General features: G+C 44.6%; 1 protein-coding gene across 2 annotated transcripts in view; it reads left to right on the plus strand.

The window, feature by feature from the left end:
• Positions 1 to 24,583, plus strand: part of SENP6 (SUMO specific peptidase 6) — a gene marked incomplete in the record, with an annotated part of 3,063,818 nt that overhangs the window by 1,732,431 nt on the left and 1,306,804 nt on the right.

Below are 24,583 nucleotides of genomic sequence, written 5' to 3' on the forward strand. Positions count from 1 at the left end.
AACTTTTTCTTGCCTCATTCCGATGTCAGTAAAAGTTAATAACTGTATTTCTTGTGGGAAGCAAATACCTCATAAGGATTTCCATTCTTATTGTATCCCATGCCTAGGCCCAGACCACGACAGCACTGGTTGTTGGTTTTGTGCTAGGTTTAACAAGCGCAGTATTAAACGTCGGTCTGATTTTGCCCGACATTATTTTGGTAGAAAATTCAATTATACCATGCTGTTGGAACTTCCGATGACCGGAATACACAAAAAGCGCAAAGACAAGGATAGGCATTCGAGGCCTAAAACTGACGACGAAGCCTCTTATAGGCCAGTCGCCGGTTCTCCGGTTTTCAGTGAGGCACCTTCGCAGCCCCTGATTCCCGCTTCTGTAGATCCACAGGCCGCCTCCGACTCCCATGTGAGGATGGCTGGGCCTTCAGACGCACAAGTTATTCAGCCTACTGAGACTATCCTTTCAGAGGGATCCGGAATAGCTGAGCAACCCACAGCTTCAGAGGGTGTCATCAGATCTTCTCAGTTAAGCATTAAACCCTCAGCTAAGTCTAAGCCTCCTTTAAAATCAAAGAAACAAATACAGCATTCTCCAGAACAGGCCTCCATGCCTAAGAAACAAATGCTCAAAATGGCCGAAGACCTAATCACTCTGATCAGGGGGTCCCATCCCCCTCCTAATAAAAGGCCTACACAGGATGCAGACTTTGACTCATCCGACCAGGTGTCCATCTCTTCTTCTGATTCATCCTCAGACCTAGGATACTCTTTACCCCCTTATGAGGATTCTGATGTTGAGGTATCAATTCCATCAGCTTCACCACCTGAGGACTACTCCTTTGGGGAAACCCTACATACCATGAGGGAGCATTTCCACTGGGAAGGCCAGGATTACTCAGAATCCAAGAAAAGGCTCAGAGACTTCCTTTTACTACCTCAACACAGACCCCTTGCTATTCCGCCAGTATTAGATATTGTGGATGATGTGTATACTGAATCAAGCTTAAATCCTGATTCCTTACCTCCAGCCCCTGTTAAACCTGACAGATACTACAGAGTCCCTGACTCACATAAATTTCTGTATAAAAGCCCTGTAGCTGACCCTGAAACTATTTCTCAGGGACCCCAAGGAGTTAAGGCCTCATCAGCCAAGAATCCAGTTCCCTCTGATAGAGATTCCAGAGCATTAGACAGATGGGGAAAGAAAGTATATACGTCTACAGCTTTAGCAATGAGAGCCTTAAATTGCCAGTTTCACATGCTAAAATATCAGCAATTTTTACTGTCTCAGTTAAAACAGAAAATGCTTCTAGAATCAGATCCTCCTAATTTTAAAGAAATACAGGATTTATTGCATGCAGCTGAACAAGTGGGAAAGCATACTTTGCAATGTGGTTTTGATTTTCTAGAGGCCTCCTGCAGAGCAGCAGTTACAGGCTCTGTCATTAGAAGACATGCTTGGTTAAAAGAACATACGTTACCAGATCATGTTAAAGCAAAATTATTGGATGCACCTTTGCAGCAGGATGTGTTATATGGAGTTAAGGCAGAAGAGGTATTAAAGAAAATGGAGGAGAAGGCAAAATCTATGCAAACAGTGAAGGATTTTTTACAGGTTCAGCCTCCTACATTTAGCAGAAACTGGCCAACTAAGAATTGGTCCTTTCCAATTACAGACAGACCTCAAAGGGGAAGATACAGATGTCCAAGAGGTAGGGGTCACACACAAGGTCCTTTTAGGTCTCGACAATGGGTTGCATCAGGCCAAAAAGAAGGGGAAGACAGGCCCCAACCATATGAAAAACAGCTCCAATGACTTCCCACTACAGCTGCCAAACAAATCCCTCTTGGCAGCCCCCTTGGGAGGAAAACTGGCACTCTTCTACCACAATTGGCAAATGATCACCAAGGACAAATGGGTTCTCAACATTGTATTTCAAGGTTGCATGTTCCACTTTCACACTCTGCCAAGGTTAAAAGGAATGCCAAATCTGCCACCAAATCAATGGGCAGAGGCTCAAAAACAAATTACAGCACTCATGGATATGAGAGCTATTCAAAAGGTACCATCACAGGAGCAAGGACAAGGATTTTACTCAAGACTCTTTCTGGTATCCAGAAAGGACAAAGCCTGGAGGCCCATTCTGGATCTTTCATCTCTAAACACTTACCTGGATGTTCCGAAATTCAAAATGTTGACATTAGAGCAGCTTCTTCCCACGCTGGGCAAGAAAGCTTGGCTCGTGACTTTGGACCTCAAGGAGGCATACCTGCATGTCCCTATCAGACATAACTGCAGAAGATACCTCAGATTCATAGCTGGTTCAATGCACTACCAATTCTCTGCACTGCCCTTTGGCTTTTCTACTGTGCCCAGGGTCTTCACAAAGTGCCTGGCACCAGTAATTGCATTTTGCAGACAGAAAGGAATTTAAATTTATCCGAAACTGGACGACTGCCTGATTCAAGCAAAAGAGCAAGGACATTCTTCTAAAGCATCTGACGTTTGTAAAAAAAGATAAGTTGCCTGGGGTACACAGTAAACGAAAAGAAATCAAAACTAGTGCCCTCACAAGAGATTATATTCCTGGGTGCCAGCTTGAACACAATGGCCCAGATGGCTTATCTCACGCCAGACAAGAAAGGACAACTGACTCAATACTTTCAATTGATGGCAACAAAGACCCAGCTCCCTGCAAGAAAAATTCTGCAGGCCTTGGGTTACATGGCATCCTGCATACTACTAATTCCATATGCCAAACTGTATATGAGGAAACTACAGTGGTACCTAAAGAATGTATGGTCTCAACACTGTCAATGTTTGGAAACAGTTATACCACTAATCCCTTGCCTTCAACAGGAGTTTCAATGGTGGGCTCAAGCTTGTCACCTCAACAAGGGACAGCCTTTTACGCAACCCACAGCCAGGCAAACACTGACAACAGATGCATCGGATTACGCCTGGGGAGCACACATGGCAGGCAAATGTATTCAGGGCACGTGGCCCGCAGAACAAAGGCATCTTCACATCAATCAAAAAGAGATGCTAGCTGTACAAAATGCCCTTATAGCTTTCAAGGACCTGCTGCATCCAGGACAGCTACTGATAAAGACAGACAACACCACAGTTATGTGGTACATAAACGAGCAAGGGGGCACTCACTCCTACCCCCTCTGCAGACAAGCCATGACCTTGTGGAACACAGCTATAAACCTTCAAGTTCATCTGCAAGCACAATTCCTGCCAGGAGAGAAAAACACACTGGCAGACGACTTGAGCAGAAACATCATGGATCCCCACAAATGGGAATTGAATCCACAAATATTCAGAATGATAACACAGAAATGGTGGAGCCCGGACATAGATCTGTTTGCATCCCCATAAACTGCCAGATACAGAAATTCTGCACAAGGAGTTACCATCCACAAGCATGGAAAGTGGATGCCCTCTCATTCAGCTGGGAGAACCTACAAGTATACGCTTTCCCACCACTACATCCCCTGCCAAAGGTACTCATAAAAGCCAGGCAAGAAGAGCCAAAGATGATCCTGATTGCACCAGACTGGCCACACCAGCACTGGTACCCAATCTTAGAGCTTAGCACAAGAACCACCCTGGATTTTGCCTCCAATCCCACATCTGCTGACTCAGCACAACAATCAAATACTACACAGCCAGCTAAAGACCTTAAACCTAGCTGCGTGGAAGATTCCTTAGTCAAGCAAGCAATGCCTCTCTCCAAAGCTGTTATGGATGTCATTCTGTAAGCCAGAAGCCCTAGTACCAGGAAAGCCTACTCGGATAAATGGAAGAGATTCTGTGCCTGGAACCAAGCTCACAGCCTTGATCCTCTTGTCCCAAACATTCCTCAGATTCTACAATACTTAACTGAGATGCTGGACAAAGGCCTCTCCTTCTCATCCATCAAGATCCACGCCTCTGCCATCTCTGCTCATTACAACACGGATCCACCAATTTTCTCTAATCCTCTGTTAAAACAGTACCTCAGAGGGGCTAAAAACATAAGACTGCCCCATAGAGCACCTACTCCAACTTGGGACCTCAACCTTGTTTTGGAAAAACTAACTTTACCTCCTTTTGAGCCAGCTAACACAGCAGAATTAAAATAGATCTCTTGGAAAACTGCTCTGCTCCTGGCAATAACATCAGCACGAAGAGTTTCAGAATTACAGGCACTAATGGCAGTGGAACCTTTCCTCATTTTCCACCAGGAAAAGGTGTCTTTAAGAACAAACCCTAAGTTTATGCCAAAGGTGGTATCCAGTGTGGCTCTAAATCAAACTATTCACCAGCCAACTTTTTATCCTAAACCACAGAATAAAGGGGAGAGACTACTGCACTCTTTGGACATTCACAGGCAGTTACGCTTCTACTTGGACAAAGCCAAAGCTTTCAGAAAATCTGAGCAATTATTGGTAGCATATGCTGCAGGAGCACAGGGAAATGCCATTTCAAAACAGACTATTTCAAAATGGATAGGACATTGTATACGTTTCTGCTACACATACCATGGAAAACCAGTACCTAGCAGCATTAGATCTCACTCCACCAGGACAGCAGCCACTTCAACTGCCTACCTCAGGGGAGTACCTACCAAGGATATTTTGGAAGCAGCAACTTGGAGTTCTGTACATACCTTCACCAAGCATTACCATCTGCCTCTATACTCTAAATCCAGAGCTGGCTTCGCCACTGCAGTGCTGCAGGGCCTTATATAGCCATCCTACCTCAGCTTTGGGATTCTACCCAAGTGTAATGACTGCAGCAGTGTAACACGATGAACATAGTACAGTTTTGTACCTACCATAAATGTAGATGTTCGAGTGTATACACTGCTGCAGTCCAGGTTACCCTCCCTCCTTCCCCTCTTACTGGCAGGTAAGTAGCTAAGTCTTCTACCCTTACTACCTATGGGGAGTATTTGCTGGTAGCTGTAAGTTGTTTTTTGCTTTCCTTATGTATGTTTTATTAGCAATTGGAATTGCCTCACTATATAGAGGCACCTGACATCTGGGGCAAGAAAAACTGAAGAAAATGGCGTCAGCTGCATCTTATATACCCCTGTCGCACTGACGTCAGGGAGGAGGCGACAGCAACCGGCTCCAGACCAAGACTTTGGAACTCAGGCCAACTGGGGAACCATCTGATGGCAGGATAACCCAAGTGTAATGACTGCAGCAGTGTATACACTCGAACATCTACATTTATGGTAGGTACAAAACTGTACTTTCTGGCAGACGGACTAAGCAGAAATCTTATGGACCCTCACGAATGGAAACTGGAACCACAGATTTTCAACATGTTGACACGCAAATGGAGGAGCCCAGACATAGATCTTTTTGCCTCACCCCAGAACTACCAGTCGGACAAATTTTGCACAATAACTCACCACAAAAAAGCCTGGAAAGTGGATGCTCTGTCCTTCAGCTGGAAAAACCTATCAGTCTATGCCTTTCCCCCTCTGCCTTTGCTCTCCAAAGTTCTACTAAAAGTCAAACAGGACAAGCCAAAAATGATTTTGATTGCTCCAGACTGGCCCCGCCAACACTGGTACCCACTTCTGTGCAGTTTGTCGCACATCTCTCCGTGGCACCTGCCTCAGACACCTACCTTACTGTCTCAGCAGGAGAACGAATATCTGCACCCTCAGCTCTAAACATTGAATCTTGCAGCTTGGCTAATCACTTAAATTCACCCTTAGCATCCCTCAGCAAACCGGTGATGGATGTCATTTGGGAGGTGAGAAGACCTAGTACTAGAAAATCTTATGCTGACAAATGGAAAAGATTCTGTGCCTGGAATCACTCTCAAGGGATGAGCATGGCAGTGCCCAATTTACCTCAGATTTTGCAATATTTACCTGAGGTGCTTCATAAGGGCCTGACTTTTTCTTCCATAAAAATCCATGCCTCAGCCATTTCAGCTCATTACAACACAGACCCCCCTCTCTTCTCTCATCCTCTTCTAAAGCAGTATCTGAGGGGCCAAAAACATGAGACCACACAGGAGAGCTCCAACCCCTGCCTGGGACCTTAACTTTGTATTGGAGAAACTCACTCTACCTCCATTCAAGCCAGCTGCAACTGCAGACTTAAAATTTATTTCCTGGAAAACAGCCTTCCTTTTAGCAATCTCTTCAGCTAGAAGGATATCTGAATTACAGGCCCTTGTGGCAGTGGAGCCTTTCATGCGGACAGGGTGTCACTCAGGACCAATCCATCCTTCATGCCCAAGGTGGTATCGAGTGTGGCTCTTAACCAGTCCATTCATTTGCCAACTTTCTTTCCCAATCCACAGAACAAGGGAGAGCGGATGCTGCATTCATTGGATGTACACAGACAACTTAGATTCTACTTGGACAGGGCTAAATCTCGAATAAAATCTGACTGCTGGTAGCATTTGCTGCAGGGGCAGAGGGAAAGGCTATTTCAAAGCAAACCATTTCTAAATGGATAAGCCACTGTATTCATTTCTGTTATAGTCACCATGGAAGACCTATCCTCCAGGGGATCAGATCTCATTCCACCAGGGCTGCATCTACTTCAGCAGCCTTTCTCAGAGGTGTTCCTACCAGGGATATTATAGAAGCTGCTACCTGGAGTTCAGTTCATACTTTCACCAAGCATTATCACTTACCAATTTTCTCTATATCCAGAGCTGGCTTTGCCACTGCTGTTTTGCAGGGCCTTATAGCTTGTCCTAATGCTGTATAAATCCATCCTCCCAACCTTAGCTTTGGGAATCTACCCAACTGTAATGACTGCAATAGTGAAACACGAAGAATATAGTACAGTTGTGTACACTTACCATAAATGTAAATGTTCGAGTGTGTTTACTGTTGCAGTCCTGGCTACCCTCCCTCCAGCCCCCTGTTTTTCTTTTACTATATCTCCTCTTTCTTTTATTATGCTTAAAAGCCTTTTTGGTGGATTTGCTTTTGTTTGGAGGTATATTTTTGTGTTTCTTATATAAATTTTGCTCCCCATTTGGGGGGCACCTGACATCTGGGGCAAGAAAAACTGATGTAATGACGTCTGCTGCATGTTTTATACCCCTGACGTCATGGAAGAAGGGACAAAAACTGACGCAGGACCCAAGACTTTGTTAATCAGGCCGACTGAGGGCAACCTGCCAGCAGATTTCCCAAATGTAATGACAGCAACAGTGAATACACTCTAACATCTACATTTATGGTAAGTGTACACAACTATACTTTTGCAGTCATCGGCGAACTTGGTTAGCCATAGTCCTTCTGTGTTTGCCTGTACTTCTGAGAAGTATATGCCAAACAGTTGGGGTCCCAGGACCGAGCCTTGAGGGAGACACCTCTTGTGACTGGTTTAAACTCGGACCTGGAGCCCACTATTCTTACCGTGTGAGTTCTGTCTGTAAGCCAGTTGGCAACCCATCTCGTGATGTAGGGGTTTATGTTCAGGCTGGTGAGTTTTTCTGTAATACCCGAGTGGGGAATGATGTCGAAAGCCTTGGCGAGGTCATAGTAGGCTGTGTGAACCACCTTTCCCTCATCTGTGGCCTTGGTGAATGTCTTGAAGAAGTCAACCAGGTGTAGCAGGCATGATCTGCCCTTAACAAAGCTGAACTGGGTCGAGTCAAGTGTTTGGAGGTTCCCAATGCCTTTGTTAATGAGTTCCATGATGATGCACTCCATAGCCTTGTAGACCAGGCTAGTCAGGCTTATGGGGTAATAGTTACCAGAGTCAGTTGTGGCCCCTCCTTTGTGGAGAGGAATAACCGTTGCTGTGCACCATTCTATGGGCACATAGCCTGTGGAGAGATTGAGGTTGAACAGCGTGTTTAGGTGGGGGGTTAGTTTGTTCTGTAGTTCATGTACGATGCAGCCTGGGAGACCATCTGGACCCATTGACTATGTGTTTTTTGGCTTTTGAAAGGGCTGATGTTAAGTTGTCTATCTCGCCTTCATTCTTGCTGGATGGGTTCGGAGCCGACCTCGGCTCCGACTCGGCCACTCTAAAAGCTCGAGAGTTGGTTCCACCGGCTCGAGGCTCCCCTTATATCCCACATTGCTAGGCGTGAGTTACCTCAGATCTCGTTTGCCGCTACAGCGATCGAGGTGTTTGGTTTCTACCGGCTTTTTGGTGAGTTATTGTAGAGTAAAATTTAGTCTACTTAAACCCCTTTAGTTTATTTTTAACCGTTGTTTCCCTTAGTTTAGTGGATTTTGTCCCCTTTTCTCTTCTATTATCCCCCTTTTCCACAAGAACTCTTAAGTTCTTCCCTCGGGGCCTTTGGGCCTTTTCCATCCCCTAGTGGTGTGTGTGTGTTTTCTCAAAGAATTTAAAACTTTGATAGTGTGTTTTATTTTTTGAGTTTAAACTTGTATAGGATGTAATCAGTGTGTTTGACTGTGTGTGTGTGGTTACACTTCCTTCTATAATGTCTAAAGACTCAAAGGTCTCAGGCTTCAAGAAGTGTGACTCGTGCTGTCAGAAAATGTCTCTGACAGACGGTCACACTTCTTGTGTCTACTGCCTGGGACCTTTACACCTGCAGGACTCCTGCGCTGTATGCCACGGCTTCAGCCCCAGGGTCCTGCAGGAAAGAAAAAACAAACTTATTTTGAGAGGTTTACTTAAGCCTGAGGGTTCCCTTACAGTTCCTTGGAAAGCCCTCCAAGGCTTCTAGGTCCCTCGGCTCCAGCTTCGAGCCGAGGCCTAAGGCTCAAACCTCCGTCTACATCGGCTCCGGCTGGAGCCGATGAGTCTCAGACTGCAGTTTCTGTGGGTTCCTCGGCTCCGGCTGGAGCCGAGGTATTGGAAATTCCTGTGTCGGTTCCGACCAGACCTTCGGAACCGACATCTAGAAAGAGGTCCAGGTCACCGTCCCTTGGCTCCGTTCATTCGGCTCCAGCATCTCCCCTGCTGTCTGAACGGAGCCATAGATCTCACTCCTCTAGGTCATCGAGGCTTTCGGACCATGACCTTCAGAGGGTAGTGAGTCGACTTCTCAAGTCCGAGGCACTGGCCCAAATGCTGCAGAGCCCGACTCATGAGTCGATGCCTGACCCTGTCCCTCATTATGTTCCTCCTCCGACTCCGTTGAGCTCAGAGCCGGGGCGTTTCGGAACCGAGACTGTGGTAGCGTCGGAGCCGATACAAATGTCTTCGGCTCCATCGTCGGCTCCGATTTTTTCCTTAGAAGAATCTCGGTGCCGGACTTCCCTCGTCGGCTCCGAGGGGGTGAGTGGCATCAGACCCTTGTCCGACCCCGCTCTCCCTCTCGGGGCTTCGGCGCTGGTGAGTTCGGCTCCGACATCGGCCTCGGAGCCATCACTGTCGGTGCCGAGGGAGGTTTTTAGCTTTTCGGAGCGGGACCTCTGGCTCTGCCTGACAGGGGTGCTCGAGGTCATGCGGAGTGTGTTGGAACCTGGTTCAACTCCACAGTCGGCTCCGTCCGCCCTCCCTCTCGGTGCCTCAGGTCAAGTCGACTCACTCCCTCATCCCAGACCGCAGAGAGCCAGCTCCTCAGGAATCCCCTGTGGGGATCTCATCCTCTTCCGAGGCCTCTCCTGAATTGGCAGAAGAGCCCCCTCGGAAGAGAATGTGTAAGAGGAAATGCATAGACTCACCTGAGTCCGTCACCTCTGACACGGATTTAGAGGATTCCGAGGGTTCCCCCCGTTCCCCTTCTGAAGATGTCTCATTTGCAGACATTCTAGAAATCCTTAAGCAGAGGGGAAATTGGCCAGCCGTCAACCCTTCGGAGGATGAATCTGTGTACCTTGAGGCGTTTGGCTCTCGCCCTTCCACCTCCTGGGTGTCTTCCCCCCTTTGACCCCCTCATGCAGGTGGTAGCAAAAAAGGCATGGACGGCTCCTGACTCAGTGGACCCCACCCCCAGGAGACCCTCAAAATTTATCACGGCACCAACGGATAAACAATTTTTGACCAAGGGAGTTTCGGTGGATGCTATGGTGGTTGCTGCTGCCACTAAGAAGGAACTAGCTGATCCTTCAGTGCCTGTCCATCCACCTAACAAGGAATCTAGGTCTATGGACAGGTACGGGAAGCGGATGTTCTCATCAGCGACCTTTGCAATGCGTTCGCTGAACTACCTATGCCATTTTACTCGTCTTCAAAGAGACTTGATCAAAGAAGCGAGTGACATGTTGAAGGATCCTACAGCTGCGGGTTTTCAAGACAAGATGAACACTCAGCTGGCTACCCTGAACTCCATAGCTAACTCCTCCATGCGCCTCCTTTCGTATGCGGCTGATGGAGCGAGCAGGGTCAAGAGGGGACAGGTGTAGCCTCACGCAGGCATGCCTGGATGCGGCTATGCAACTGCGGACCCCTTTAAAACGTCTTTCACTAATTCCCGCTCGATGGATCATCTCTTTTGGTCCCCAAGTGAAAGAAACCTTGACTAGGTGCTTGAGACGGATGGCAAGACTCTTTCTGCCGCCGGAGTCCGTTTTCTACTCCTTCTAGGCCTTACCCCAAAGGCCAGAAAAGTGGGAAAATGTGGTTCCATAAGCAATCTCAAGGGACTTCGCCTGACGACAGAGTCGGTTCCCGCCAGAGGCAGAGGGGAACAACAATGGTAGACGTCGCCCTAGAGGCAGGGGGGGTCCGCAGAACCAGGGCAATCGAGAAGCCATCTCTGATAAGCCCTTTCAACATCCCTGAGGTGTTGCCCGACTGCCCACCTTCGAGGCAGTCGGGGAAGATTGTCACTGTACCCAGAAGCCTGGCTATCCCTGACTCAAGACAAATGGGTACAGTCCATCATTTCTGAAGGCTATTCCATTCCCTTCGTTCGCATTCCAAACCAATCAAAAATCCCTTCCAGATGTTCCACCGCTCAAAGGGATCTTGCAGCTTTGGAAATTTCAAAGCTGCTTGCAAAAGAGCAATTCAGCCAGTTCCAGCAGACCAGCAAGGATCCGGAATCTACTCCAGGTTCTTTTTAGTTCCAAAGAAAACAGGGGACTGGAGACCAATTTTGGATCTCAGTATCTTGAACAAGTCAGTCAAGAAAACAAGATTTCGGATGGTCACGCTGCAGTCCATCCTTCCCCTTTTGGGAAAGGGAAACTGGATGTGCTCCATAGACCTTCAGGATGCGTACTATCACATAAAAATGAACAGACGCTCCAGAAGATTCCTCCGCTTCAGGCTGGGAACCAGTCATTTTCAATTCAGGGCCCTGCCCTTTGGTCTCACCACTGCCTTCCGGGTGTTTACCAAATGCATGGCAGTGGTAGCTTCTCACCTGAGACGTCAAGGATTCCAGGTGTTTCCATATTTGGACGACTGGCTCCTCACAGCTCCCACCAAGCATCTTCTTCTAATGGCCAGGGACTACACCTTTCGCATTTGTCAAAATTTAGGCATTTCAATAAATTGCGAAAAGTCTGTTTTGTCGCCTTGTCGTACTATTACCTTCATAGGCGCAAATCTAGACACAGTCAACATGTCTGCGAGACTAACAGATCAGAGAGTAACAGACATACACAAACTGGTCTTGCTCCTCTTCAGCAGCAACAGAATCAAAGCCAGGTTAATTCTGAAAGTGTTGGGGATTATGGCGGCTGCCATACCTCTGCTTCCATTAGCCAGATTCCACATGAGAATCCTTCAATGGATGCTCTTCACGCAATGGTCATACCAGCAACTTCCGATGTCCCACACCATTATGATTACGCAGACATGCAGGAATCATCTTCTGTGGTGGATGTCTTCCCTCAGCTCTTATTGGGAAGACCCTTTGTCCCTTCCTCCGGTTGCTACTCTGACAACGGACGCCTCCCTGATCGGGGGGCATTATCAGGGCAGAACTGTCCAGGGCACATGGCAACCAGACGAATGCCACTTGCACATAAATGTTCTGGAGATGAGAGCAGTGCTTTTAGCGTTGCAAGCCCTTCAAGACTCTCTTCCCTTGGGAACGATAGCAATCCAGACGAACAATATGTCTGTAGTGTGGTATATCAACAAACAAGGCGGAACCAGGTCCTACCCCCTGTGTCGAGAAGCACTCAGACTGTGGCAATGGGCGATTTCTTCTCAGTGGTTTCTGATAGCAACGCATATCCCCGGGAAGTCCAATCAAATTGCGGACAAATTGAGCAGAGCTATCCTCATGCCTCACGAGTGGTCTCTGAAAGACTCTGTTGTGAGAGAAATTTTTCTCAAGTGGGGTCAGCCTTGCTGCGACCTTTTTGCTACTCCCCAAAACAGCAAGTGCAGAGATTATTTCACCCTATTCCCTTTACCAGGCCAGCCCAGCAGAGATGCTCTAGTCCAAGTTTGGCCCCGGGGACTTCTGTATGCATTTCCTCCCTTCCCACTAATCTCTCAAGTGATACAGAAAGCTATCGCTCAGAAGGCCTCGTTGATCCTCATTGCTCCTTACTGGCCTCGACAGGTTTGGTTCCCCTTTCTACATCATTTTCTGTTGGAGCGACCTTGGCATCTGGACCTAGTTCCAGATCTTTTGATCCATCAGTCGGGTCAGTTTCATCGCTCCCTTCCCTCTCTGAACCTCACTGCTTGGTTCCTCCAATTCCAACCTTAGCCAGGCTTTCTCAAATATCTCACTCTGTCCGAGATATTTTGATAGCTTCCCATAAATCTTCCACTCGGAAGGTTTATTTGAGTAAGTGGAAACGTTTCGCCTATTGGGCTCAAGGAAAGGACATAGATCCTTTCACTGCTTCCATCCAAATGGCCCTTGATTTTCTAGCTGAACTCTTCCATGCAGGTTCATCTCCTTCTACTCTTAAAGTTCAATTGGCAGCTATTTCTAATTTTCATGTGGGCATTTCAGAGTCTGCTATCATGTCTCACAAGCTTTGTAAAGCCTTTTTGAAGGGAGTTTTTCTACTCAGACCTCCTATAAGAAATCCTCCTCCTTCTTGGGACCTAAATTTAGTTCTTAGCTCTTTGATTCTTTCCCCTTTCGAACCTGCAGCCTCCTGTTCTTTAAAATTGTTATCATGGAAGACACTCTTTCTAGTGGCTATTACTTCAGCTAGAAGAGTTTCAGAGCTTCATGCACTCAGCTGTCGACCTCCTTATCTGTTGTTCCATAAGGACAGGGTATCTTTACGAACCAACCCATCTTTTTTACCTAAGATAGCCTCGGCGTCTAACCTAAATCAAAGCATTGACCTCCCTGTGTTTTTTCCAGAATATTCTAACAGGTCTGAACAAAAATTGCATTGGCTAGATGTTCATCGTCAGTTAAGGTACTATTTGGATAGAACCAAACAATTCAGAAAATCTGACCAGCTGTTTGTCTCTTATGCAGAAGGCAGAAAGGGACTTTCAGTTTCAAAGGTATCATTATCTAGATGGCTAACATCGCTGATTTCCCTTGTTTATGAAATTAGACACCAAAAGCTGCCTAACAAACCTAAAGCCCATTCTACCAGAGCTTTGGCTACTTCTATAGCCTTCCAAGACAGACTGCCTATTGACACCATTTGTGCAGCGGCTACTTGGGCTACTCCTCACACTTTCATTTCTCATTATAAATTGGATTTAGCTTCTAGGCATAGAGCTAACTTTGGTTCCACTGTTCTCAAGAGTCTGTTCCGTTAGGCCACCCAGGACAAGGTGCTAGGGACGGTCCCATCCAGCAAGAATGAAGCGAGATAGACAACTTAACATATAGAAGTTATGTTCTTACCATAACGTTCCATGTTAGTTGTCTTCTTCGCCTTCTTCTTGCCACCCACCCTCCTTCCCCCTGGCCTGGACAGACCTAGAGGAGTTTGATTGTGACCTCTTTTTCTACCACCTCTTTACTTTAGGTATATGCTCTACCGTGCATATTTCCTAGATCAGGATGTAGGTCACCCTTCTCTTCACCCGTGTTTATAGAGGTGGATTTTGTTTCTAGTTATTCTGCTACTATTATAAGCTGGGCCTAGCTTACAAACGAGATCTGAGGTAACTCACACCTAGCATTGTGGGATATAAGGGGAGCCTCGAGCCGGTGGAACCAACTCTCGAGCTTTTAGAGTGGCCGAGTCGGAGCCGAGGTCGGCTCCGAACCCATCCAGCAAGAAGGCGGCGAGAAGAAGACAACTAACATGGAACGTTATGGTAAGAACATAACTTCTATTTTTCACCTGTGCGTCTGTGATTTTTGGGACACTACACTTTTCCTGTATTGTTGTGGGCCCTTTTGGGGGTGAGATGGGGGTGAAGTTTGCACTGAATCAGTCTGCCAGGATGTTGGCAATATCAGTAGGTTCAGTATATTTTGTGCTATTTTGCACTAGTTCAGTGCATATCTGCAAGTTGCCACTTAGATTCTTAACATAGCTAAAGAAGGCTTTGTGGTTATCTTTTGAATCCTTGGCTATTTTTCTTTCGAAGTTGGCCTTGGATGATTTTATGAGTGACCTTAGTTTTTTACTGATACTGATCAGGGATGTCTTTCCTTCTTGGGATTTGCTTTTTTTCTGAACTAGTATCCTCCTCCTATTGTATAGCCTGTTTATGGCAGTGGTCCACCAAACTGGTTTCCTTCTCTTAAAGGAGTGAGTCTTGGTTTTGCTAGGGATGGCACGATCCATGCATCCTTGTAGGTGCTCATGGAGTGCATTTGTAATTCTGCATCTTGGGTAGTGTTATCGTATAACATGGGAGCTTTGAAACTTACCACCTCTTTCTTAAGTAAGGTAAAGTTTGCTTTAGAAAATTTTTTTACTATGGTTTCCTTAATTGGGGTGGTGGTGGTGGGGTGTGGCTATCCAGAGTGATTAGTTTATGGTCTGATCTAACCAGTGACTGGTTGACCTCCGGTGTGGAGCACCTGTTGCCCATGTTGGTGATGACCAGGTCCAATATGTTTTCACCTCTGGTAGGGGAGTTTACCAGCTGATCCAGGGAGTTTGACTTGATGAATTCCAGGAAGTGCTGGGCCTGGGAGTTTGTACTTGAGTAGTTTTCCCAGTGAATGGTAGGGTAATTGAAATTGCCCAATATCAGGGTGTTCGGTAGGACCTTCATGTTTTCCATTGTCTTCAGAAAGGTAGAGTGGTGGTCCTGGGTCATGGAGGGTGATCTGTAGCAGGCCACAATTTGCATTGCAAATTTGCCCGATGTTAGTTGCACATGGATGATCTCATAGGTGTTATGCTGCGCCACTAATCTGGAGGTATAGGTATCCTTGATGAATATCGATACACCCCCTCCTTTTGTAATTCGGTCCGTGTTCTATGGCCAAAACGTGTGGTATGAGTTGCAGCCCGGTAGTGCTGGGGTGCTCTCTGGAGCCTTGAACCAGGTTTCAGTTACTGCACAGATGTCGACGTTCTCCATACTGAGGAGTACTTTGAGCACATGCATTTTGAGATTTAAACTCCTGCCGTTGAGTAGCATAACCTTTAGTTTTTTGTTAGTTGTGCTGTTTATGGAGGTGGCTTTGGCTTTTGAGCCTTGCGTAAAAAAGGCACTATGGGGACAGCAAGAGCCTTGGCCAGTATTCGAAAGCCTAGGAGGTGACGGGTGCAAGCCGTCTCTTGCGAAGCAACTCGGCTTGTCGAGCATGTCGTCCCAGGCTGACAGACACTGGATCCCCTTTGAATGACACCAGAAGCTTAGCCAATTGTTAAAATTGATAATTTTTTCTTTATACTGAGGTATCATTCTTGGTGAGGGTAGGATGCTACTCGAGGTCAGGGTCATACCAGCCTGGGCTACATGATCAGAGAGCTCTTCTGTGTCTCTCTTCATGTAGTCCAGGAAGGTATGTCTCAGGTCATTCACACCAACATGAACAATGACAGAGTCATATTTGTACTTGTTCTGGAGTGACCTGAGTGCTTGTGTTATGTGGTGGATTCTGGCTCCTGACAGGCAGCTAACAGTAACCTTCTGCTTGTCCAGCCTAGTGAGTGGGACGTCAGTGTGCCTGACTATAGAGTCACCTAATACTAGTATGCTAGGTATGTTATTTCGCCTTAAGGGCTGTGATTGTGCAGCACACTGATTTTGTGTTTCATGTGTTGTCTGGTTTGTGACGTGAGGTGCAGGTTATTTAGGTGTCTGCTTTGGAGGTCTCTGATGCTTTTGCAGGTTTTTATTTAGAGCCTTTGAGTATGATTTTGTGTATTTGTGTGTATTTTTTGCCAGTGCTGTTTTAGTAGGTCTGTGTGCGACTGGAGGTGTGGTGCAAGTGTTAACCTTCTCCTCTTGACTGTCTGTTCCAGTCTTGAGTGGAGACAGGGTAGCTTCTAGTTTGGCTGTATAATTGCATCTCTCGCATATGTTAGTGTTTTGTGGTAGGAGGAGAGAGGGTTGTCTGTGTACATGAGGCTGTAATCCTGTGTGATTAACATCTTCTCTTAATCTCAAAATCTTTCTACCTTTCTACTAGGAATGTTTAAGGAAGCAGGTGGAAGACATTCTCCATCTTGACCTCTGCCAAGGGTTTAGACGTTTCTTCAGCTCCTTTGCCATCAATTCCAGATTTTCTAATGGAACTCTTTTATGCAGAGCGAGCTACTCCATCAAACTTCAGTTGGCAGCTAATGTATTATTATGATGGTGATGGCCAGACATGTAATGTTTCTTTAAAACTAAGGGTTTTTTATGGGGTATGTTTCTCCTGTGGTCTCATGTAAGGCATGTTGTTCCACTTTCAAGTACTGTTTTACTACAGGACTTGACAAAACCCCTTTTTGAACCTCCAGCTACTGCAGTATTGAAATTCCTTTTTTGAAAAACTCTCTTCTTGGTGGTGGTTACTTTGGCAAGGAGGATTTCAGAACTGCAAGCCTTATCATGTAAACAACCATGTTTGATCTTTCACAAAGATAGTGTACTCCAAACAAATCCTAACTTCCTCACTAAAGTTACTTCTGACTCTGCATTGAATCATGCTGTTAATCCCCCAGTGTTTTTCCCCATTTTCTCTAACAAAGGTGAATTTCTTCTATGCTGTTGGATGTTCACCATCAATTACATTCCTACTGACACTGAACCAAAGACCTCAGAAAATCTTAACGACTTTGTCTCCTTCTCTGAAGTTAAACTAGGAACCACTGTCTCCAAGGTTACGTCATCCACGCAGCTGTTTGATTACGTTTGTCTGCAAAGTGAGGGCTATCTCTGCCTTTCCAACCTAAATCTCACTTAACTAGAGCAGTGCCAACTTCTAGAGCTTCCTTCTCTAGAGTTTCTGTTGATGGTATTTATACTTTAGCTGCTTTGTTTTCAGTGCACACATTTGCCTCTTATTACAAGTTGGACCTGCAGTCTATGTCTAGGGCTTCATTTGGCTCTACCATCAGAAGAAATTCCTCCCAGGGTTTGTGGTAGCTGGGGATCTTCTCCCATTAGTTAAGACAGATGGAAAAGACTTCTGATATGAAAGTTATGTACTTACCATAACACTAAATCCATGTTGTTTTCTTGCATCCATCGCAGTGTTCTCTCCCTTCATCCCAGTTCCAAATTGTTACTGCTTTGGGCTCTCACCTTATCATATTGGACCTATCATGAGCCTTGTCTTATTTTCACTGCTTGGCCTGTGTATTTTGCTATTTCAGTCCTTACTGTGTACTTGCCTTAAGTGGAGTATGCTATAAGAAGGCAAACTTGATCTGAGGAACTTTCATAGTGGAGGGGGATTATGGGTAGGGGAGGAGCCTGACTTTTGGATGCAAACTCTGAGAGTTGCCAGCATCGGAGCCAGTTGCATCTGGTATACCCCATTAGATGAGATGGATGGAATAAGACAATACCACACTATCGTTAAGATAAATGCAGAAGCAGGTGTTTGTTATTAACACCCACTCCGTATTTGATATTAACCTTTTATGCCATTCAGTCATTCTGACGTCTCTGTCATACTTATTGATTTTGTGCAAAGCTCAAGTTTGAACTTTAGTTCCTATTTGAAGATGAACTTGTTAAATTTATTCTTGCTATGAAGAAATAAAAAAATATATCAATAGGTAACGTAGCAGTTTGAATAAAACAAATTTTTTTTTACTGATGAATGTTTCTTTTTTTTATGCTATGGCCACTGAAACTGACATACATTACAATGTTTTCAGACATGCAGGCATGGGGTTGTGAAGCCTTGCTGTAGTGAACATCTGCTTAAAGTGATTTGCTGATGAAAATAATCTTACCTGTGCACCGCTATATGTGGTGCATAAGCTGCTGATCTAGCACTTCTCCCCATCCACTAACATTTCTCTGTTTTAATCTTTAAATAACTAAAATTGGCATTTTCCATACACTCAAGCTGCAGAGTGTAAACAATGAAATTTAACTCCCAAGGCATCAGCATAAGGAACATATCTCATGCATCCATAGACTTTGATGGTCACAGCATTGCTCATACTTGATGACATGTCCATTAAAGTTTATGGACTTGCCTCACACAAGGCCAAATGTGACTTCACCTTAAACTAGACTACATTTGTTAGGGCCATGGTTTTAATGAAAAGCTCATGAAGCTTTTTATTTGAATATCCTTGTAAAATTTAAGCAATAACAGCCAGGAAAATACCTTGCAGGACTTGACTCCTCAGATGCCTCAAAGGAAGTGAACATCAGCAAATCATTTGGTTCCAAGGGATTTGATCCATTGAGTTTTGTCTTTATTTCATCAGTTAGGATTCCCTCCATCCCCTGTTGTAGTTCTGATAATAGCACTGTATATAATTTAAGAGCTGTAGACTTCTTTTTCCAAGGTTCACTAGAACTGTATCCATGGTTTATTGTAACAGCATTGAAATATTTTTTTCCTAGTGAGGGATAGTATCATCTTGAACCCTTCTTGAATAGGACCTTGGTTGGGTGCATCTTCTTTACCAATCACATTTTTTCTAGGTTCTTTTTCCCATGTACTTGCCAACCATAGAGCCTTCCTCTATAAGACTTGAGCCTGATCGTTCCCTGAGGCTGGGGTGCTGAGGGGTGAGAGCTACCTGAAGGGACTGTCATTCGGGCAACTACGAGGGCTGTTGGTGGCCTTCTCCAGTGGCTTAGATAGGATATCTCAATAACAAACATACCTCTAGATTGGTTAATCAAGGTGACACACGGGAGGTCATCCACATGCAGATTGCCATAGACAAAATTCTATACTATATCCTCACAAGCTATAGGTCCACCCTCTGTGTCCTATTAAATCCATAGCTCATACTTAAACCTAGTAGATTTGACTAAGTACCATACTTATGGAGGACTTCAATTATACCTCTATAAACCGAGAATCGTACATGACCCCAAATTTGCAGGCTTAGAAATTCCTACACTTTGTAGACACCAACACCCTGGACCAGTTGATATGTATGTCTAGTAGAGGTACAAACATAATGGACCTAGTACTTGGAAATATGGGAGAACACTGCTCCCCCCCCCCCCACCATGTCATGTCCTGTTCAGTAAGATCAGATCTCAAAGCAGTCTCCTTCAAAATAATCAGTTGTATGACCCCTGCATACCCTGTAACAGACTGAAACTACTCCAAGACAAAATGTTAAGTGTTAAATGTCAAAATCTCAAGCCTCTCCAAACCCACATAACACAGCAGCTTATGACAAATTATTCACAAAGCTCTGTACAACCATGTCACTGATTGCATAAAGGCTGCTGTGCCAACCAGAAGTAAGCCCAAAACTAATTCATATAAACTACCTTGGTGGAATCCAGAATTAAACAGGTTGTACAATAAAATAAAAAACATCACAGCTAAAATTAGGAAGTTTAACACCAAAAAAAAAAAATAAATAAAAACTCCCTCATCAAACTGAATAGACAACTAAGAGCACTAATTTAAATCCAAAGAAGCAAATGTTGAGGTAAAAATAACATCCCAGGCCAAGAACAACCATAAGGGCCTCTTTAGCTATGTCTGAAACATCAGGGGCAGCACACAGCTGTGTGCCAAACTGTTGGCAAATGGAGTCACATTCTTGCAACAAAAGAGATGTAGCAAAGCTTCTGGCTGATGAATTCAGCTTCAGCTTTTTTCCCTCTCACCTGCAGCCGCCTCCTAGGAAATACCATCTAACAGAACTCATCCACCTGTCAGTAGGGATTGGGTCTTAGATGCACTTTCAAAGGGCAAGAGTACATCTTCAATAGGCCCTGATAAATGTCCCAGGATGTCTCATAGTTAGCCTGAAATATGACACTATCAGGGCCACTGGAGTCACTATTCGACCATAGCCTCAGCACAGGCTTTGTGCCACATGAATGGAGGGCTGAAACTGTGATCCCTCTGAACAAGGATGGACTATACACAAATCACGGGAAATGCAGACCCCTAAGTCTGAGTAATACATATTGTAAAGCCATGTAAAGAATTGCTATGGACATGAGTAACATCGACAGGAAACTTTCAGTTACTGGACCCAAACCAGGTTGATTTTGTTAAAGGCAGGTCATGCCTACTGAACCTGGTGGACTTCGGGTGGTCACCATGGAAGTGGATGAGACTAAAATTGTGCATTCTGCCTACCTTGCCCTAGCTAAGGCATTTGTAAACAGACTCATGGAATTAGGCATAAACTCCTATATAACTTGCTAGATAGCCAACTGACTCACAGACCAGACCCAGGAAGTTAGGCTTGGAGAAACCACCTCCATAAGGAGGCTGGTCACCAGTGGAGTCCCCCATGGCTCTGTGCTGGGTATGCTTCTCTTTTGCATCTGTTTTTTTTTTGGAAGTCAAAGCCAATGTCAAGGGCCTCTGGCTTACCAAGTTTACAGTTGATTCCTATGTAGCAGCAGTCATAGAAACCAACTAAGATGCTAACATCTTACAGGAAGGTCTAACAAAGACAACTGACTGGTGACAGTACCATAACTTAAAACTCAATGACAGGAAATGCATAATAGTACTTTCTAGGAGATCGGCCACCCAGGAAAGCTACCTTATTAATAAAACTCCCCTAAAAGTAGGCAGTACTCGGGAATTTGGGGACTCGTGTAGATAGTAACCTGGCTTTCACCAACATGTGTTTAATGTAGTACGAAAATCATTTTACATTGCTCAACTTATAAGTAAAGGCATGGCATCTAGGTTCAGGGTAGTCATTGTTCCACTGTACATGGCCTTCATCAAGGCCCATTATGTGGTATAATGCCTCCTTTGGGTATGTACCTGGCCATTCACATGCAACAAGTGGAACGTCCGCAAAGGTTCCTCACTAAAAGAATACAGGGTGTAAACACAATGTCATGTGCAGATCACCTCAAAGCCTTGTTTTGTACTGTTTCTTACAGACTGAGAGGTTATTTGTGCCTGGCATGCAAAATATTCTTGGATCCTGCCCTGGTCATATCTGCCAAATGAACAGCATCAGAACTACCAAGTCTAAGGATTTAAAGTTTGTTTGTGATTTAAATAGAACTTGTTAGTGGGACAAGTATGTACCTCAGAGAATCCACATTCCCTGAAATGGGCTTCCCATCCATATGAAGCAGAGCCCTTCCCTAACCCTTTTCAAGCACAACCTGGACCAGTAGATGGGAAATTGGAAATTCCCCCTGATCTGACATCAATGTCTCCTGATGGACAGAGGCAGGCATTAAATCATGCGGTAGCTAACACACATCCCGTAAAATAATCTCTAAAGCACAGTTACTTGTAGGATACATTTGGGTTACATTACTAGGTTTATAAAGGCTTCTGTGGTTATTAGCATAGTATACACCCGTGAACGTATGTGAATGTTTGTGATGGCCATAGCCACCAAGCTTTTGGTGTAGGGACAAGCAATCATTATCACTATTGGGATAGTCAGTGCTTTCCTTGTGCAGATAAACACTTTCTTGCACTCAGAATTAGGACTACCTCCTGTTGGTGGCTTGTGCCACACTCCTGCCTCCATCCCTGCCATGCATTTGCATCACCACCCCTCTTTATAGGGTCTGTGGCAGCACACAGCCAGCTGTGTCCCACCCTCCTTCCAAAGACATGCATGCTTGTCCTACCCTAGTATCTCAACACCACTGGTACTGGCCTTTTTAATGTATTTTTAATTTGTTTGTTTTCACTGAAATGCCATTGTGACAAACCAAAATGCTGCCAGCCCAGCTAGCTGGAATTTTGTAAATAATCATATGTCATTTGTGAATATCAACATGATTCATGTGCTTGTCTTACAAATGTAAGAGAACTGTATATTGTGTATATTAAACTACTGGTACAGAAGTGTGTGTTGAACAGGGTATATACAGTACTGAGCTTCAAGAATGTAACCACAGCATACCCTGCTGGAACAGAGAAGATTAACCTGCAGAACATAAGAGTAGTTGAGGTAAAGTTACTTTATAGCTGGGCTGTAAGCTAAAGATGTTAACTACCCTACCCACATCAACAAGCACTCCAATAAAAAAAATCATTTTAAAACTGGATTTTAACCAACAAACCAAACCACGGGTACCAGGCAGCCTGTCTACCAGTCACGTTAAGTGACCATGCCCCTACATTTATAGTTAGGAAGAAAACATAAATCCATACCAGCATCTCGTACAAATACACCCATAGCAAAAAATTTCTCCTCTGACACCTTCAATATACAACTACAAAACTGCAATTGGTCCCCCATTAAAAAAACTGTAACTAGAGCTAGCTGTAGAATACTTCAGTAACAAATTCCTTGAAATATTAAATGATCTTGTCCTGCTCAGAAAAATTTGCCAAAAAGCCAAACAGCTACCATGGCTTTCTAAAGAAACAAAACAACTAATGAAACAAAGAGAAAAGGCCTGGTCACTCTATCATATGACCAAAAATGACAACAATCTTACCCTTTACAAACAAATTAGAAACCATGCTAAGAAAAATATCCTCAAGGATAAAAGATCCTGTTTCCTCACCTGCCAACAAAAGTACCAACACAATCCACAAAAATTCTGGCAGAATATCAACTACCTCCTTAACCCAGATAAAACCCTACCCCTGCCCCCTGACTACTAACTCCTCTGTGCCCTTAGCCTCACGATTCAATTCCCACTCCATTAACTCTGTCACTTCTCTCCTAGACAACATAACAATCTCACCATTCACTGTCCCCTCCCCTACCTCTAATGATGGCAAACTCCTTCTCCTTTATTCCCATTTCAGCTTTCCTACATACAACACTCCTATGTAAATTAAAACCCTGTTGCTTAGCTGTCGACCAACTTCCAAACGAATACCTAAAACTAGCTGGCCCATCCATCACTTACCCCATATTATTACTAATAAACTGCTCTATCTCCTAACAGTATGTTCGCAAATTATGGAAAATCTCTCGTATCATGCCACTAAATAATGGTAGCCCATTTAGAGACATAACTAACTACCACCCCATCACCATTCTATCCCCCTTTGCCAAAATTCTAGAGAAGTGTATCCACCAGCAACTCATGAATAGCCTCACTACCAACAACCTACTCTCCACCACCCAGCATGGCTTCAGGCCTAAACACAGTACTAACTCAGCCATCATAACCTTTACAGAGACCATTCGCCACATCAAAAATAAAGGACAACTAGTCTCAGCCATTTGACACAGTATCCCATCAGCTGCTCCTCAACAAACTTGTCACTTACAATCTCAGTGCCACACCCCTAACATGGTTTCACAGTTATCTATCGACCAACAGGCCATTAAAGGGCAAACAGCCTCTCCCCACTATTACCAGTCACCACGGGGGTGCCCTCCTCTTCATAATATTTACTAACAACCTATATACTGCCACCCAACATGCCTTCTTCCAATATACAGATGATGACTCCTTTATCTGTTCAGCCCACTCCCCACAAGAACTCCAACACAAAATGCAGTCATCATTCCAAGACATTGAAAAGTACCTCACCAGACACCAACTCATCCTAAACCCAAATAAGACTAAGTGTATAATTTTCTTTAATAAATCTTGCAAACCCAGTACCCAATCCCTCTACGTACTGTCTAACAACATTACAAAAATCGAACCCACCAAGCTGCTAGTGGTAACCATAGATGACTGACTAAAATTTGATAAACGCATCTATCTGACCATCAAAAAAATCCACTCTAAACTAGGCGCTCTAGATAAAGTTAAATTTTGTCTTACACAACAAGCTAGACTGGCCACTGTAAGATCCCACTGGCTATCCACCCTCCTATACTGCTCTTTGGTCTTTACTAGCCTATCAAAAACTGACATAAATAAACTAAACTCCTACTATAACAGAAATATTGTCTTATTTTATTATTAAATATATTTAAACCTATCTTTGTGGTTGATATTTGTGAGATATATGTAAGCTCCTAGAGTACTTGCATATGTATTTGGTGACACTGTACAGGCCACTCCTAAAAAGCCTTGCTCTTGGTCAAAACTACCATTTGGATAATAGTAACATTACACAGTAGGATTGGACACCCTTTGCTAAGGACCTTAAAGTAGCTGATAAAGAGCTGGCTGGTGGCAGTGATTAACTACCTTATAGTCTGGGCAAAAGAGGGCATAGCTAGTAAACCTGTGCCAGGCTTTCCCAGGTGTGTGTGTATTTGTATATCAGTAAAATCCCAAAGTGTGTATGTGTGTGTCAGCTACTTGGGCA

The sequence above is a fragment of the Protopterus annectens genome, chromosome 1.part0, assembly GCF_019279795.1.
Source record: "Protopterus annectens isolate FY-2018-M chromosome 1.part0, PAN1.0, whole genome shotgun sequence".
Classification (NCBI taxonomy): domain Eukaryota; kingdom Metazoa; phylum Chordata; order Ceratodontiformes; family Protopteridae; genus Protopterus; species Protopterus annectens.